A 15,401-nucleotide genomic window follows, 5' to 3' on the forward strand; every position below is an offset into this window, starting at 1 on the left:
GAACACAGGTAATTTTTAAAGGTGTTGCTATGGGTTTTGAATTGGCTTCTCGCCAACCTTCATGGGCGAGACCAATGTTGCTGAATTGCTATCAATTCCTTTTGGAGGCTAAACTGTGCTTCGCTGAACAGTCTCATGTGACTCCATTTTAGGACTGAACACACAAAACAGAATCAAATGGAAATACAAGATTTACAGTAGAATATCTGAAGTAAAAAAAATTCACCGAAAGGCCTAAAAAAAAAAGAACGAATATCAAGTCAGTACACTTGAACACAGAGCAAACTGAAGAAGAGAAAGAAAATGAAAAAAATGGTCAGACCCTCAGGTTCCTGCGCCCCAGTATCAAAAAGTCTGTTAACAACATCAGCTCATTCAGTTCAGTTCAGTTCAGTTCAGTCGCTCAGTTGTGTCTGACTCTTTGAGACCAAATGGACTGCAGCATGCCAGGGTTCCCTGTCCATCACCAACTCCCACAGCTTGCTCAAACTCATGTCCGTCGAGTCAGTGATGCCATCCAACCATCTCATCCTCTGTCATCTCCTTCTCCCCCTGCCTTCAATCTTTCCCAGAGTCAGGGTCTTTTCTAATGAGTCAGATCTTTACATCATGTGGCCAAAGTACTGGAGTTTCAGCTTCAGCATCAGTCCTTCCAATGAATATTCAGGACTGATTTCCTTTAGGATTGACTGGTTTGATCTCCTTGCAGTCTAAGGAACTCTCAAGAGTCTTCTCCAACACCACAGTTCAAAGGCATCAATTAGATCATTAGATCTACTTGATCTATATATAATAATCAGCTCACTAGAGTCCCAGAAAGAGAGCAGAAAAATAAATAATTGCCACAACTCCCCAAATTTGGTGAAAAACAGAAATTTACAGATTCAGAAAGTTCAACAAACCCCAAACCAGATATAGTCACAGAAAAACCACACTTAGATTCATCATAATTAATGGCTGAAAACCAAAGAGAAGGAGAAAATCTTGAAAGTAGCCAGGAAAAATAAAACATTACATAAAGGAAAACATTGATTTAAATAACCACAGACTTCTCAGCACAAATCACAGTCCAGAAAATAAAACAAAATGAAAACCAAACAGAAAACTATCAACCCAGAACACAGAATATCCTCTAGAAATGAAGGTGAAATAAAGATAGTTCAGGCAAAGGAGAAAATCAGATAATTTGTTTGCTAGCAGACTTGACTACAGTAAATACTTAGGGAAATTCTTCAGGTTGAAGGGAAATGATATCAGAAGGAAATCGGGGTATTCAAGAATGACTAGAGTATTCAGCAATGGTAACTAGCTGGGTGAACTATAAAGATCGTGCTCTTCTCACTAGCTAAGTGAAGCATGGCTGGTCGCCCAGCGCCCTTGGCGTTGCCCCTCTTGTCACCTGGGGCCTGCTGCAGTCCTTCTCTCCAGTGAAGGACTGGTGGGCAGGCTGTTGGGTCAGCGCTCCAAGCCTAGAGGGAAAGGCCAGACAGCCAAGGGCAGGATGATCCTGGCAGTGGCATTTGTCCCTGGGAGGCTTCTTCTCCAGGTCTGGCAAAGCTCCAAGGCTAGAGGTGGAGATTGAATGACCACATCCCTTTCTGAGCCTGCTTCCTGCTGCACCTGGGAGAGTCCTGATACGGGGGCCAAAACCGTACCACCAGTGGCCTTCACCTCTGGACACCGCTGTCCTTAGCGACTGCCTGGCCTCCGTCCCTGACGGTCTCTGTGCTTCACTGCCCTCTCTGCTTTCAGCTTGCTGTGGTCATCTGTGTCCCCAGAGCCCTTGGCAAACCTCCACTGCTCCACTGTAGCTAAAAATACTCTGAGCAGAGGGTTGCTTTCCAGTCCAAGCCTAACCCCTGCTCCCAGGTCCAACCAGCTACACACTACAGGTATCCACGGAGCTCTCTCTTCGCTTCATTTGAGGCCATATGGTTATCTTTGGGAGGTGAAAGGGAGGGAGTTCTTGATGTCTTTTCCACGCCATCCCAACGTGTTCTCATATGGTTCTGGTATTCAGGTGTCAATCCGTCTTAGCTTTCAGAAACAAAGCAATTTCGTTTTCTCTAGTTTTGCATTCTTCTGGTCATCATTATCAGAATTGAGAGTCCTGTGTTTATGCTCAAGTTGCTTCTTTCTTTTTAAAAAAGTAAGTTTCTTATTAAAAAAGAAATCTCTACAATGTCACATTTAAGGACAAAATGAGATAATTGAAAACAATGTGATATGCCCCCCGAATGTTAAAATAAAGCATGGTGATTACTGTGACCAATTTGAGTTAGGCAATATTTATGTCATTCTAGAAATTTCCATAAATTGCCTAGGAACCAATAAGTAGATCTGAGAAGATATTAAGTTTAGAACAAGAAGGAATCCTCAGTACATGCTGTTCTTTTCTACATAATACTGAGATTAGTGATTTTTATCTAATCATAAAAATATCAGCTCTACTATATTAAATTCTCGTCAAGACTGACAATTAGCCCAACTTTGTTTTAGTGGTGGAGAAGGAAATGGCAACCCATCCAGTGTTCTTGCCTAAAGAATCCTGTGGACAGAGGAGGCTGGTGGGCTGCTGTCCATGGGGTCACAGAGTTGGACACGACTGAAGCGACTTAGCGGCAGCAGCAGTTTTCTTGGTACAAACACAGATGTTTATACTAATCAAGTTGCTTCTTTATTCAGAAGTTCTGGGCTCTCAATTCTGATTTTCTCATCTGTCTGGCTTTTTCTGTCCCAGTTCTACACTATTTGAATTATTCTAGACTTAAGCATAGATGTTCATGCCTGGTAGTGAGGATCTTATATCAACCTTCTTTTATAAACGTGTCTTAACTACTCTAGCCTGCTTTCCCACCCCCACCCCCCAAATGAATTTTAGGATGTGAGTAGCAAGTTCTGCCATCACCTCAAGAACCTACCTCTCTGGAAGCAGAGGGGATACATTCCTTTAATATTCTATAATTATAAGTGTGAACCCTAAACAGCCAGAGAAGCGTTATCCTGTTTAAGATTATCAAAGAATATATAGAAACTTCAGGGTCTAGGATAGTGCAAGATCAGGAATAGGTTCTCTGAATGCAGCTGGGACTGAGACTGGGTACCCAACTCAAGAATGGGAGCTAGAAGTACTATTCACAGTAGCCAAGGTATGGAGATAAGCTGAATGACCATCTGCAGATAAACAGATAAATAAATCTGTGGTATACACACACAATGGAATGTTACTAAGCTGTGAGAAAGAATGAAAGACTGCTATTTGCTGCAACATGGGTGTACCTAGAGATTATCACACTCAGAGAAGTAAGTCAGAAAAAGGCAAATAGCATATGATATCACATACGTGGAATCTAAAATATAACACAAATGAGCACATCTATGCGTTGGGGAAACACGTAGGAAACAGACTCCCAAACACAGAGGACAGTTGCCAAAGGGTGTTGAGGAAAGGGATGGATTGGGAGCTTAGGCTTAGTAGATGCAAACTAGTAAATAAAGAACGGATAAACAACAAGGTCCTACTGTACGGCATAGGGAACTATATTCAATATCCTGCGATAAACCATTGTGGGAAACAGTATGAAAAGAAGATATCTACTTTGCTGGAGAGCAGAAATCAACACATTGTAAATCAACCATATCTCAATAAAATACATTTTTAAAAAATGGTAGCTAGAATATGTCTACACACCACTGGGTTGCAACCAGAATATGACAGAGGCCTGTGCCCAGCAGAGCAGAGCCAGCCAGGATGGGAAGGACCAGGTCTAGCTGGGCATGTCTCTCAAGAGTTTCAGGTAGAAGAGGAAGGAAATACAGGAATTGATGGATATAGTGACATTCCTCCTGTCACATAGACTTTGGACTCTAAAGTTTAGCCTCATGGGTGCAAATTTCAAATGAAACAATTTGTATGATAAAATGGTCACTTCTGCCACACTAAACCTTATGTTTTAATGTATTTCTTCCATTGGAAGGTTTCCTTTCAAATGAATCAGAAGCCGCTAAAACATGAAGCATGTTTCATTTTCACTGCTTCCTTGGTAACTAAGCACAAGGGACCTTCAGCTCAGTATCACTGTCCATAGTGTCTCTATAGCAACAGTCATGTAGGGTACCATTCTCACCAACACAGGTGAATGGCTCAGCCGAGTGTCTGGTTAGGATGAGGCTCCTGAATGATCCCAGGCTCTGACGGCATCACACAGAGTTGTTGCCATGGTTTTGGTGAGAAGTATTGCTTTTCTGAGGATTACAAAACACTTTATGTTCCAACCCCATGCTGGCTCATTCCTGACAGAGTGGAAAATGCGTCTCCTTGGCTGAAATGTTCCTCTTGAGTCCAGCCCAAAGATGACATTTTTAGGAAAGTTTGAGAAGAATCCTGGGGCTGTTACTGAGTCACGATAGAGTAGAAATGGATCTTTTCTATTTAAAGAGTTTTGTGCTACTGTTTGAAAATGTCACATTGCTAGGGAACAGTGGAAATGGAAAACTTTCCATTTGCCATCAACAAAGGAAGATCGTTACTGAATGTGAAGCAGAGGAGCTGAAGAGAAGTTCTGTTACCTGTCTGACCAAAATAGAAGGAGGCTGATGGGAATTTGATTTAATAATATTGGTCTGAACAAGCTTGGAGCTCTAAAATGGGATCACTCATCTGGAATGTAGCACACATAATTTCAACTCCCACCCCCATCCCCCGCTCCTACAAAGCTGTAGTTTGGACTGGTTCCAGAATCTCTCTGGATCGCAGTTTAATACAAAGCAAAAGAAGAGATTAGCTTAGCTTAGATCAGGATTTCCCCAATTTATCTTATATCAAGAGTCACCTGGGACCTGGAGGGGTAAAAAAAAAACAGTATCTCTTTGGGACCTTTCCTGGAGACTATGGTCCAATAGTCCTGCGGTATATTGGAAATATATTTTAACAAACTTTCCAGGAAATTCTGAGGAAAAAAGTAGGTTTGAGAAATAGAAATAAGCAAATATACTATGTGAAAAAACAAGACCATGTTTTTATACTGTTTTGTGACTTTCTTTTTCATTGGTAATATACTGTCGTTTTTTTTGGTCAGGGGTATATCTGTACACCACCATTTTTAATGACTACACAGTATCTGGTCATGCACCAATATCTGTTTAACAAATCTCCTTTTATTGTACATTTAATTTTTCTTCCTGCATAAGTCATGTATTGTATTTGTACCCCTACTGGGACTATTGGAGGGTTTCTATTTCACTACATCCTTATCAATTCTATTAAAGAAGAAAAAAGCCTTACTAATTTGATTGGTATCCATTATACTTTCTAATAAGTCAGACACATTTTCATGTGATTTGTTGATTATTAGTATCTTTTCTTTTGTGAATGACCTGATAACATTCTTTGCAAAGTTTTCCACTGGCATTACATTTTCTTATAGGCTTTGGGAGAGCTATTTTTATCTGAAGCACATTAAACATAGTCATATGTTGTAAATTCCCCCTGGGTTTTAGTTTCCACTCAGTTTTGAGTGCAATGGTTTTTGGCATTTAATATTTCTATATGCAATCCTATTAAAAGCTCTTTTATGATTTCTATCTTTGGTGTATGCTTTGGAAAATCCTTTTCATCTCCAGATTATATATTCATTTAAATGTTCTTATATCTTTAAGATTTTGGGTTTTGTATCTGACTTTGCAATGCACCTGGAATTAAATTTAGTATATAGTATTAAAAAAGGTTTTCCTTATTTTTACAAATTGTTAACTAATTATTCTAACATAATTTCTAATCAAACAGATTTTAGATATCAATTTTGTTATACACTGCATATATACCCTTGAATCTGTTTCTACTCTTTCTTTATATTCTGACCTCAATATTTTGTTTTGCTTGCTTACAGGCTGGATTTATTCCTAACTTAAATATACATTTTGTATGCCATGGGAGTCTGATTTGGGAAACCCTCAGCTCCCCAGTTGCTTAATACTTGTGTAGGTGACCCAGTCCAAGCCTTCAGAATGATTCCCAAGTAATTACAAGGGTCTGGGGTTCCAAACAATAAAAGTAGCTTCTAAAAGTATACATTGTCTAGACTTTCAGCAGTAATACTAGATGCCAAAATACATGGAAATGTATCAAAGTTTTGTGTGAACATAATTTAGAAATCTAGCATTCTGATCATACTAAGTCAAACAAGTGGAATCAGAATGTCATAAATTTTTTAGCTAGACAAAAATTCATAAAATTTCTAAAATATATACGTATTATACTATATATACAATATGTATGTATATATATGTATACAAAAGCTTCTCTTCACAGAGCTTTTCAGGTCTATTATAGTCTTCTGAGCTTCCCAAGTGGTGCTAGTGGTAAAGAATCCACCTGCCAATGCAGGAGATGTCAGAGATGTGGGTTCAATCCCTGGGATGGGAAGATTCCCTTGGAGGAGGGCATGGCAACCCAGTCCAGTATTCTTGCCTGGAGAATCCCATGGACAGAGGAGCCCAGCGGGCTACAGTCCACGGTGTTGCAAAGAGTTGGACACTACTATGCAAGCACCTGCACTCATATCCTTCTACTTCTCTGCATACTGTCTATTAATTTTTGAGAGCTTGATATTGAAATTCCACCTAAAAATCTCATTTTATCTATTTATAAATAATTGTAATATATAGTGAAATTATATATAACCTTGTTCTGTATTTTCTAAGTCTCCTGCAAAAGTGTCTTCACACTTTCATAATTTAAAAAAATAAAAATTGAAAAATAATACAGTAGCTTCCATCAGCAGCAGAGGTGACATATCAAGTCAAGACAGCGCCATGTATTGGTGGGGGTTAGGGTTAGGGTTAGGGTTAGGGTTAGGTTAGGGTTAGGTTAGGGTTAGGTTAGGGTTAGGGTTAGGGTTAGGGTTAGGTTAGGGTTAGGGTTAGGGCATGTTTATATATGGCAGGTAGGGAAAGCTTAATCCAGTGAAATCTGAGTCTGAATCAGTCCTGAACTTCTCATTTTATCAGAAAAGGGAGAAGACAAAAGAAGAGAAAGCAAAGATGGGCTAAAGGTAGAAAGAAGAAGTAAAGAAGAAAGAGAGGACAGAGGTTTAAATTTTTATTGTAAGAAGAGTATTTGTGTTTGTATGCGTACTCCAGTGATGGCTCTCAGTTCATATGTATTGAACAGAATGTAAAAGATGGGTCAGATTAGGGGCATGTGAGGTCCCGCTCCAGATAGGAAACAAGAGATGGGCCCTGTGTCTTAGTGTTTCCCAACTCTTTGGCAATTGCGAATTCTTGTGTATTACTTTCTGTCTAGATTGTGACATGGGCCCATGCAGCTGTATCACACAAAAAATCCCAAAGAAATTGCTGGGATCTGTGTGTTAAACTTTTATTTGGTCCATCTAAAAAAATCATTACAAAGAGCATCATCCTTATCCTTACCCACCACTCCTCCCATGCTGCCATGGAAACAGTGGCTTCCTAAGACCATCATATGATTGGTATTTGATTGGTTTTCTGTTCCACCCTTCCGCCACTCAACTTTTTTTCTTTCCCTACCAAGTTCTCCATTTTTCTTAAGTGAATCTCTCTTAGCCTCGCCTCACCCATGATCTCTGTGCAGCTAACTTGCCATCACCTCTGTAGCCTCTAAGAATGGTCGTATTTTCTAAAAGAACCCCAGAATGCGTGGACTAACAAGATTTTTTCCCCAAATTTTACATTAATTTGTATTTAAACGTAACAGATGTCATAACCTAACTTGCATTTATTTTATATTTAGTAAGTAATTTTTGGGTAGGAGGAGAAATAAATTAAAAAAAAACCTCAAAGGACGTGAATGATAAACAGAAGACATGTACTCACTAAACCAATCATATATTCATCATCCATATGAATATATATTCATATGGATATATATATATATATATGATGGATCATATATTCATCATCATCATCTTTCTTCTAATGTTCCACAAAATCCAGCCCAACAATGGCACTGCCATGACTACCAGGGAAGGTGAAAGCAATTCCCTAATTTTGCTGAGTGAACCCAAGAGTTTTCTTCCAACAACATTTCAAGATAATAACACAAGGAGGTCATCTCTCTCGGCCCCAGTCTCCCTTCCCATGAAGGACAGGACAGACAAAGTCAGCAATAGATACTCTCAAACTTAAAAAAAAAAAATCACTGAAAACTTTTTTTTTCAAACTGAAATTCTATATGGAAGGAAAAGCAAAAACAAAGCAATACCCAGGACCAGGGTGCATGATAAAAGCAGAACCTCTTGTGAAATGTCAGAGTTCTATGAAAAACCATTGGAGTGGATCATCTCTAAATCTCTTCCAACTTAAATATGTTACTTTTGTGATTTTGATCTAAAAAAGTCTCAACCCTCCAAGGAGACATTGCTTAGGAACAGATGGGTTGATTTCATCCACAGAGTGAGGGCTGAGGGGTGGATTACGACGCCCTCTTCACCGCAGCAGAACCCTGTTTCTCCAGCCCTTCTCGGTCCTTTGAATGTCCTCATGTGCTCTGTCACTTCAGTCATGTCTGACTCTTTGCGACCTCGTGGACTGTAGCCCACCAGGCTCGTCTGTCCATGGGATTCTCCAGGCAAGAATGCTGGAGTGGGTTGCCATTTCCTTCTCCACTGAACCTCCTTGCAGGGGTACAAAGCCTCACGAGATGCAGGAAAGCTTCGGATTCAGAGGACCACACCCAGGTTCCTTAGCAACAGCAGCAGAGGCAAGCCTTTCTCACCAGCAGATGGTGGTGGGCTGTTGCTCTGTTTCTGCATCACCTTCTTACAATGGGCTCTTGGCTCCCAGTAGAATCCTCTGAACCCTGGTTAGCAACCAGCATCCCTTGGTAACCCTGAGAGCCATCTTTCTATCAGAACTATAGCTCTGCTTTTACTCTCGTTGCTCTATACTTTTTTCAAGTCCTGCATATGCAACATGCCCTCTGTCTAAACACGAATTCTTTTAATCATTTGAATATTGGATAATGGAGGTCAAAGTCCAGAATCCTAGAGAAAACCAAAGTGAATTGCATTCAAAAATTAACTTCCATCTGTACTGAATTTCTACTTTGCACACAGGCAAAATACTTATGAGTTGCAGTTAGAAGATCACCAGAGCTCTGTCTGCTGAAATATATCAGTGGATGTCCCCTGCAAGTCACATGAGAGTTCAGGGGACCAGGCCCGGCTCTTCCCATGAAATAGCTGTGTGACCTCGGCCAAAGATGCGTCACCTCTCCACAACTCGGCTCCCTCCTACTAAAACAAGAATGATGAGCTGGTGATCCCGGCGGTCCCTTGGCGTGTTAATATTTCATGACCCTTGGCTTCATCTTTGACCAGGGTCTTTCTTTGTAAGTCTCCAAATTCAAGCCTCTGAGATGTTTCTTAATCTCAAGAGTTTTCCCCATGAGATGATGTGACATGTCTTGGAATAGTTCTAAGCATTATATTCAAACTGCAGGAAAAAGGCTGCAAGATAGAAAGCCGTCCCCCACCGATGGTTCTAAGAAGTCAGGTGTGAAATGCTGGGTCTTGAAATGAACCTCCAGAAGGAAACATGACCCCCAAATACTATCACTTTTACAAGAACTCCAGAAATCTTTAGGGACCCCAGGCCAATTTGGTGATCACTCAATCTTGCATGAATCTACTGACTCAGTCTCTCAAAAAGGATTCAGTTGTTCCTTGCTATTGGCTGAGGCGTCTCCAGACACTGACCATGATACACAGTAATTTAAGGTGTGAATAATCTAGTGAGGAAGAGCAGACACCCACACATGAGTCAGAGAAATAAAGTGTTAGGCAACACATGATTAAAGCATCCATATTCATAGGCGGCTACCAAGGAAAAAAGAACAGAACCTTTACTTTTTCAAGGGAGAATCTTATTAGAAAGAGGGCTGATAAAGGGAATTGTTGATCAAGGGAAGAAGCAAGCATTAGAAACTAGAACATGGAATCAACATGGTACCACCTGTCCAGTGCCAGCTTTGCGATCACATCACCTGCCACCAGCATCCCACGAAGGGCCCTGTGCTAGTCTAAGGCTGTGTGGTCACCACCTGAAATTGCAACCATTTACAGAGCCTCACATTATAATTCTGCATCGGGCCCCACCCACTATGGGGTGTACCCCAGAATATCACCTTGTTCCAGGAGAGGGATCCTACTGTGGGGTGGTAAGAGATGGGACTGGAAAAGGAAGTGGGGTTCATAGACAGAGGGCTTTGAATTCTACACTGAACTGCTCAGACTTTATCCTGTAGGAAGATAGAAGTTTATTTTTTTTTCAAACTTTAAACTTTTTATTTTGTATTGGGGTACAGCTGATTAACAATGGTGTGGTAGTTTCAGGTGAACAACTAAGGGTCTCAGCCATATCTGTACACATATCCATTCTCCCCCAAACCTTCCTCCCATCCAGGCTGACATAACATTGAGTAAAGTTTTATGTGCTATACAGTAGCACTTTGTTGATTACTCATTTTAAATGGAGCAGTGTATACATGGCCTTTCCAAACTCCCTAACTATTCCTGCCCCACCCCCCCCACCTCCCGGAGGCAACCATAAGCCTGTGAGTCTCTTTCTGTTTTGTAAGTAAGTTCATTTGTATCATTTCTTTTTAGATTCTGCATAAAAGGGATGTCATACCATAGTTCTAGAAGGTATTTTTTGAGCAGCAGAGTTATATGGTAACATTGAGATTTGAGGACAAATAATCTTGTGATAACATGAATGGGGGAGACAGGGCTGGTGTGAAGACCCTTATCAGGATCCATTAGCAAAGTCAGAAAGTTCACTTAGACATGGTGAGAGCAGAGAGGAGAGGTAAAATTTGAGAAACAAATGGAAAAGAGGAATCACTGTGTCTTGATAATAAATTGAAGACGGAGAGACAGAGACAGTTGAATCAAATTTACACGACAATTTCTTTCCCCAGGCTTTTGCAAAAAAAGATAAAAATAAAATGACAAAAACTAAAGCACAGTGACTATAATTATTGGTGGCAAAATTGGTAGGGCTGTCAGGGGCCTCTGAAGGCAAGGCTTTCATTCGAGAACTTGGCAGTAAGGTGAGTGGGTGAACATTGTTCAGTCCTTCATTTTATTCACTCAATATTTACTGATCTCTTCCTAAACATCTAGATACCACTTTAGACATTAAAGATCTGGCTGCAAATAAAGCAGTCACGGGCTCTGCCTATGAAAATTTTACAGCCTAGGAGGGAAAAGATGTTAAACAATTACAATTGTGGGTATATGATGAAAGGGAAGAGGCACATCATTTTGAATCAGGGAGACTTTTCTGGTCTTTTCTCCCAGGAAACTTAAACAAATAAATGAATGGAGTTGTTAAGCCCATGACACTTAATTTGCCACCTTTCAATTTCACTGAACTACAGCCGACTTTGTGGTGTGTGTGTCCACATGTGAGCAGGGGTAATTTCCGTTTCCAAAAGACTTGGCTTCCCTGATGAGAAAGGGGGGAGATTCTGACAGAATGAAAGAGAAAATGAGAAGCATGTGATACTTGCCTTCCATTCCCTTCTGAATGGTTTCCCACTGAATTACAAGACAATGCTCTTTTGATCTGCTACGGAGGTGGGTTTTCTGTAGCCAAGATGTTCCCACTGGATGGCCTCTCACCCAGCCAGGCTGGGCTTTTCCCTAGAAATTTTGGAAATAGGACTGGGAGACAGATGTCTATTTTGGAGCTGTGGGGAGTGGCCATTTTCAACCACATGAACTGGACAGATGGTGAACCTGGCTGACAGGGATGCAAAGAGCCAGTGAGAGTGTGGCTGGAGGGTGTTCCAGTCCGCAATTCCAGCCCATCCTCCTCTATGGATCAACCAGATTCCTGTTGCCAGTTCCAGGAGACACCCCAGTATGCTTATAAGCTTTTCTATTTAAGCTTGTTCAAGAATTCTATTTAATTTTCTACTGTTTGCAAACCAAGATGCTCCCTACTGATTAGCATTGAAGAGGGACAGCCGGTGGCGGTGGAAAGTTACCAGGACAAGCAAGCAAAGCTCTGAGACCTATTTTTAAATCCTGGTTCACTAATCAAAATCCCTAAGGTATGGACCCAGGGTTTGTAAAGGTGGCTGAAACAAATACTGCAAAGCGTGGCATTGGCAGAGCCAGGAAGCCGGGATAGGCCTGTTGCAGGAAACATCTCTGAGAGGTTGTTAATGTTGCATCTTCTCTTTGTGGGGCCAGGTAAGGACCACAAGCCCTGGACAGAGCAGAGCATCAGGCAGCCGCAGGTTCTCCCCTCAGAAGGGGCAGTCGTATCTGTTTGTAATGTAGGCCTTGAATTTCTTTTTGTTGACCTCCAACCTGGGTTTTGGGCTTCCTGGGTGGCTCAGTAAAGAATCCACCCACAATGCAGGGGACATGAGCTTGATCCCTGGGTCTGGAAGATTTGCTGGAGTGGAAATGGCTTCCCACTCCAGTATTCTTGCCTGGGAAATCCCATGGACAGAGGAGCCTGGTGGGCTACAGTCCATGGGGTTGAAACAAGTCAGACATGACTGAGCAACTAAAGAACAACCACACCCTGGGTTTAGCTGAATCGACCTTCAGGTACAAGCCCTGACTTTGACATCACTGTCTTCAAGGACACAGGCCAGTGGACGGTTTTGTGAAAAGTAACAAGCAAGGGACTTCTCTGGTGGTCCAGTGGCTAAGACTCTAGGCTCCCAATGCAGGGAGCCCAGGTTTGATCCCTGGGCAGGGAACTAGATCCCACCTGCCTCAATTAAGAATTATCATGCTGCAACTAAGACCTGGTTCAGTCAAATAAATAAATATTTTTTTAAAAAATAAGATGTTTAAAAAAAGGAAAGAAAGTAACAAGCAGGACCACCCCGGGAAGTTTCAGTGATGTTCAGGACTGGAAGCTGATACTGTCAGACACGGACTGTTGAAATAATTGCTCTCTTCTTGCTCAATGGGTCGCCTGCCACAGAATCCTTTCCTCTATCTGCCACTTCATGGCAAATAGATGGGGAAACAATGGAAACAGTGACAGAATTTATTTATTTATTTTTTTAGTTCCAAACTCACTGCAGATGGTGACTGCAGCCATAACATTAAGAGACGCTTGCTCCTTGGGAGAAAAGTTATGACCAACCTAGACAGCATATTAAAAAGCAGAGACATTATTTTGCCAACAAAGGTCCATCTAGTCAAAGCTATGGTTTTCCAGTAGTCATGTATGAATGTGAGAGTTCGATGGTAAAGAAAGCTGAGCACCGAAGAACTGATGCTTTTGAGCTGTGGTGTTGGAGAAGACTCTTGAGAGTCCCTTGGACTGCAAGGAGATCGAACCAGTCCATCCTAAAGGAGATCAGTCCTGAATATTTATTGGAAGGACTGATGTTGAAGCTGAAGCTCTAATACTTTGGCCATCTGATGTGAAGAACTGACTAATTGGAAAAGACCCTGATACTAGGAAAGACTGAAGGCAAGAGGATAAGGGGACGACAGAGGATGAGATGGTTGGATGGCATCACCGACTCAATGGACATGAGTCTGAGTAAGCTCTGGCAGTTGGTGATGGACAGGGAGGCCTGGCATGCGGCAGTCGATGGGGTTGCAAAGAGTCAGACACCAGGGAGCAACTGTACTGACTGACCTGGTATTTTCCAACTCTGGGACAAACCTCCCTCCCAGGAGCAGCCTGCATCCCTCGTGGGTCTGACGTTGTCTCGGTTGGGGTACACGGGCATCAACCCACCTGGTGCAGAGGAGACAAGCTGATGAGAGCTGAGAGAAGGTGGCCTTTTAGGCCCGGTTGTCTACATTGTTCCTGCCCCAATCCTGGCCGTGTTTCTCAAACAAGGCTGAAAGCCAGGGATTCTTTTCGTGTGTCCTGTTGACATCTGAGCACACCCTGCTCCTCACCTTCAGAGTCCAGGTACCAATAATAACTGTTCCCTTGGCCACGTGTTACCCCGTGCACTGACATGCAGCCAAGGGGTCACAGTGACCGAGAACAGAAGCGGACCGTCCACCCATCCATGTCTGGGGACATTCAGAAAGAGGAGGAGAAAATGACCAATGGGTGACGGAAAGTAACCCTTTGTGGTGAGATGGAGAAGGGGAGCCTGGGGGCTGCTGGACTGGCCTGAGCGGTCCTCGCAGATGAGCACGGGGAAGAGGCGGAGACCGGGCATCACAGCTCTTTCTTCACCTCACAAGACGTCCTGACTCTGCCTCCTTCGAGACACAGGAAGGAGACACACGAATTCAGGTCAGCTTCCAGCGCTGGGCACGTGTCGGGTAGAAAATCACGGGCATGTTCACATGCCAAGAGACCCAGCGCGGGCTGACCACGCGGTTGTTTCAGTGATTAAGCCTCACGCACAGAGTCGAGTTGTTTGAGAACGCCGTCTGTTCACACAAACACTGCAAAGCGACCCTCTCCCTAAGCACCACGCTCTCAGCTTGTCAAAACATTTGAAGAAGACTAATTCAGGCCTCAAAAGGAATTCTCTCTCATGCAGCCAGCTGCCAGGTCTGTGAGCTGAAGGCTCTTATGTCACAATATTTCAAGACACTAGAGACAGGAGGAACGCGGGCCTCGAGTGGCCATCCCGTGGGGCTGACGACGTCAGGAAGGGGACAGAAGGCGCTCTTCACCTGCTCTCTGGTGGTGGGGATGGGATGAGGAAGCCAGCTCTGGCCAGTCTAGATGCCCGTGAAGAGCAGTACCGATCAGGAGTCACAGACATGGGCTCTGAAGCCAGGGGTGGGTGCGTTCAAGTCCCAGCTTTTCCATTTACTACTCGTGGAGTTTTATGAGATGTCGTTTGGGGCTGGGTGCTCCAATTTCTCCATCTGTGAATGTGGGGGGACAGACAGGGAGCCAAGGTACCACCCCCAGGACTGTCATGAGGAGTCAGGTAGTAGAACATACATGTGATGTGCTAATAGCCGTATACCCAGCAAACAGTGAGCACGCGATCATTCTTGGGGTGCTCTACAGGACTGTGGTGCATGTCCCCAAAGTCCGCCCTGTGTGGGGAGGACCAGCCGGCCTCGGGCCACACTGCCATCAGAGCTGCCCACTGAGCCCTGCCGTGGGGAAATTTTTTCCTCCATCGCAAACAGTCCCTGGAGCGCAGAACAGCAACTCAGCAACTGACATAAACAGTTTCAAACAATCATTTCAGAAGACAAATGGCTCCATTTGGGCATCAAGATTCCTCCCAGAGGCTTTCCCTGCCTGTTTATGTGTTCCGTGGCCTCCAGCCACAAGTGAATTAGGCGGATAGCGCGCTCACACCCAGGGAGGCGGGAGGGGCCTGTGCCGACCAGCACCTGCTGTTTGACCTGCTTTCCTTGAAAGCTGATGCTGGGGGTGGGGGGGTT

At 42.9% G+C, this 15,401-nt stretch overlaps 1 protein-coding gene across 7 annotated transcripts in view; it reads right to left on the reverse strand.

The window, feature by feature from the left end:
- MYOCD (myocardin) overlaps nucleotides 1–15,401 on the reverse strand; it is a 96,251-nt gene that overhangs the window by 67,227 nt on the left and 13,623 nt on the right. The window contains exon 1 of one of the 7 annotated variants that reach the window (XM_043473847.1): nucleotides 1,672–1,694. The exons of 4 other annotated variants lie outside the window; for them this stretch is intronic. The gene's annotated coding sequence lies outside the window, so the exon portion shown is untranslated. Of the gene's footprint in view, nucleotides 1–1,399; nucleotides 1,651–1,671; nucleotides 1,695–15,401 lie in introns of those variants that run through there. 2 more of the 7 variants (XM_043473869.1, XM_043473837.1) reach the window with 2 other exon arrangements.

The sequence above is a fragment of the Cervus canadensis genome, chromosome 1 (genome assembly GCF_019320065.1).
Source record: "Cervus canadensis isolate Bull #8, Minnesota chromosome 1, ASM1932006v1, whole genome shotgun sequence".
In the NCBI taxonomy this organism is placed as follows: domain Eukaryota; kingdom Metazoa; phylum Chordata; class Mammalia; order Artiodactyla; family Cervidae; genus Cervus; species Cervus canadensis.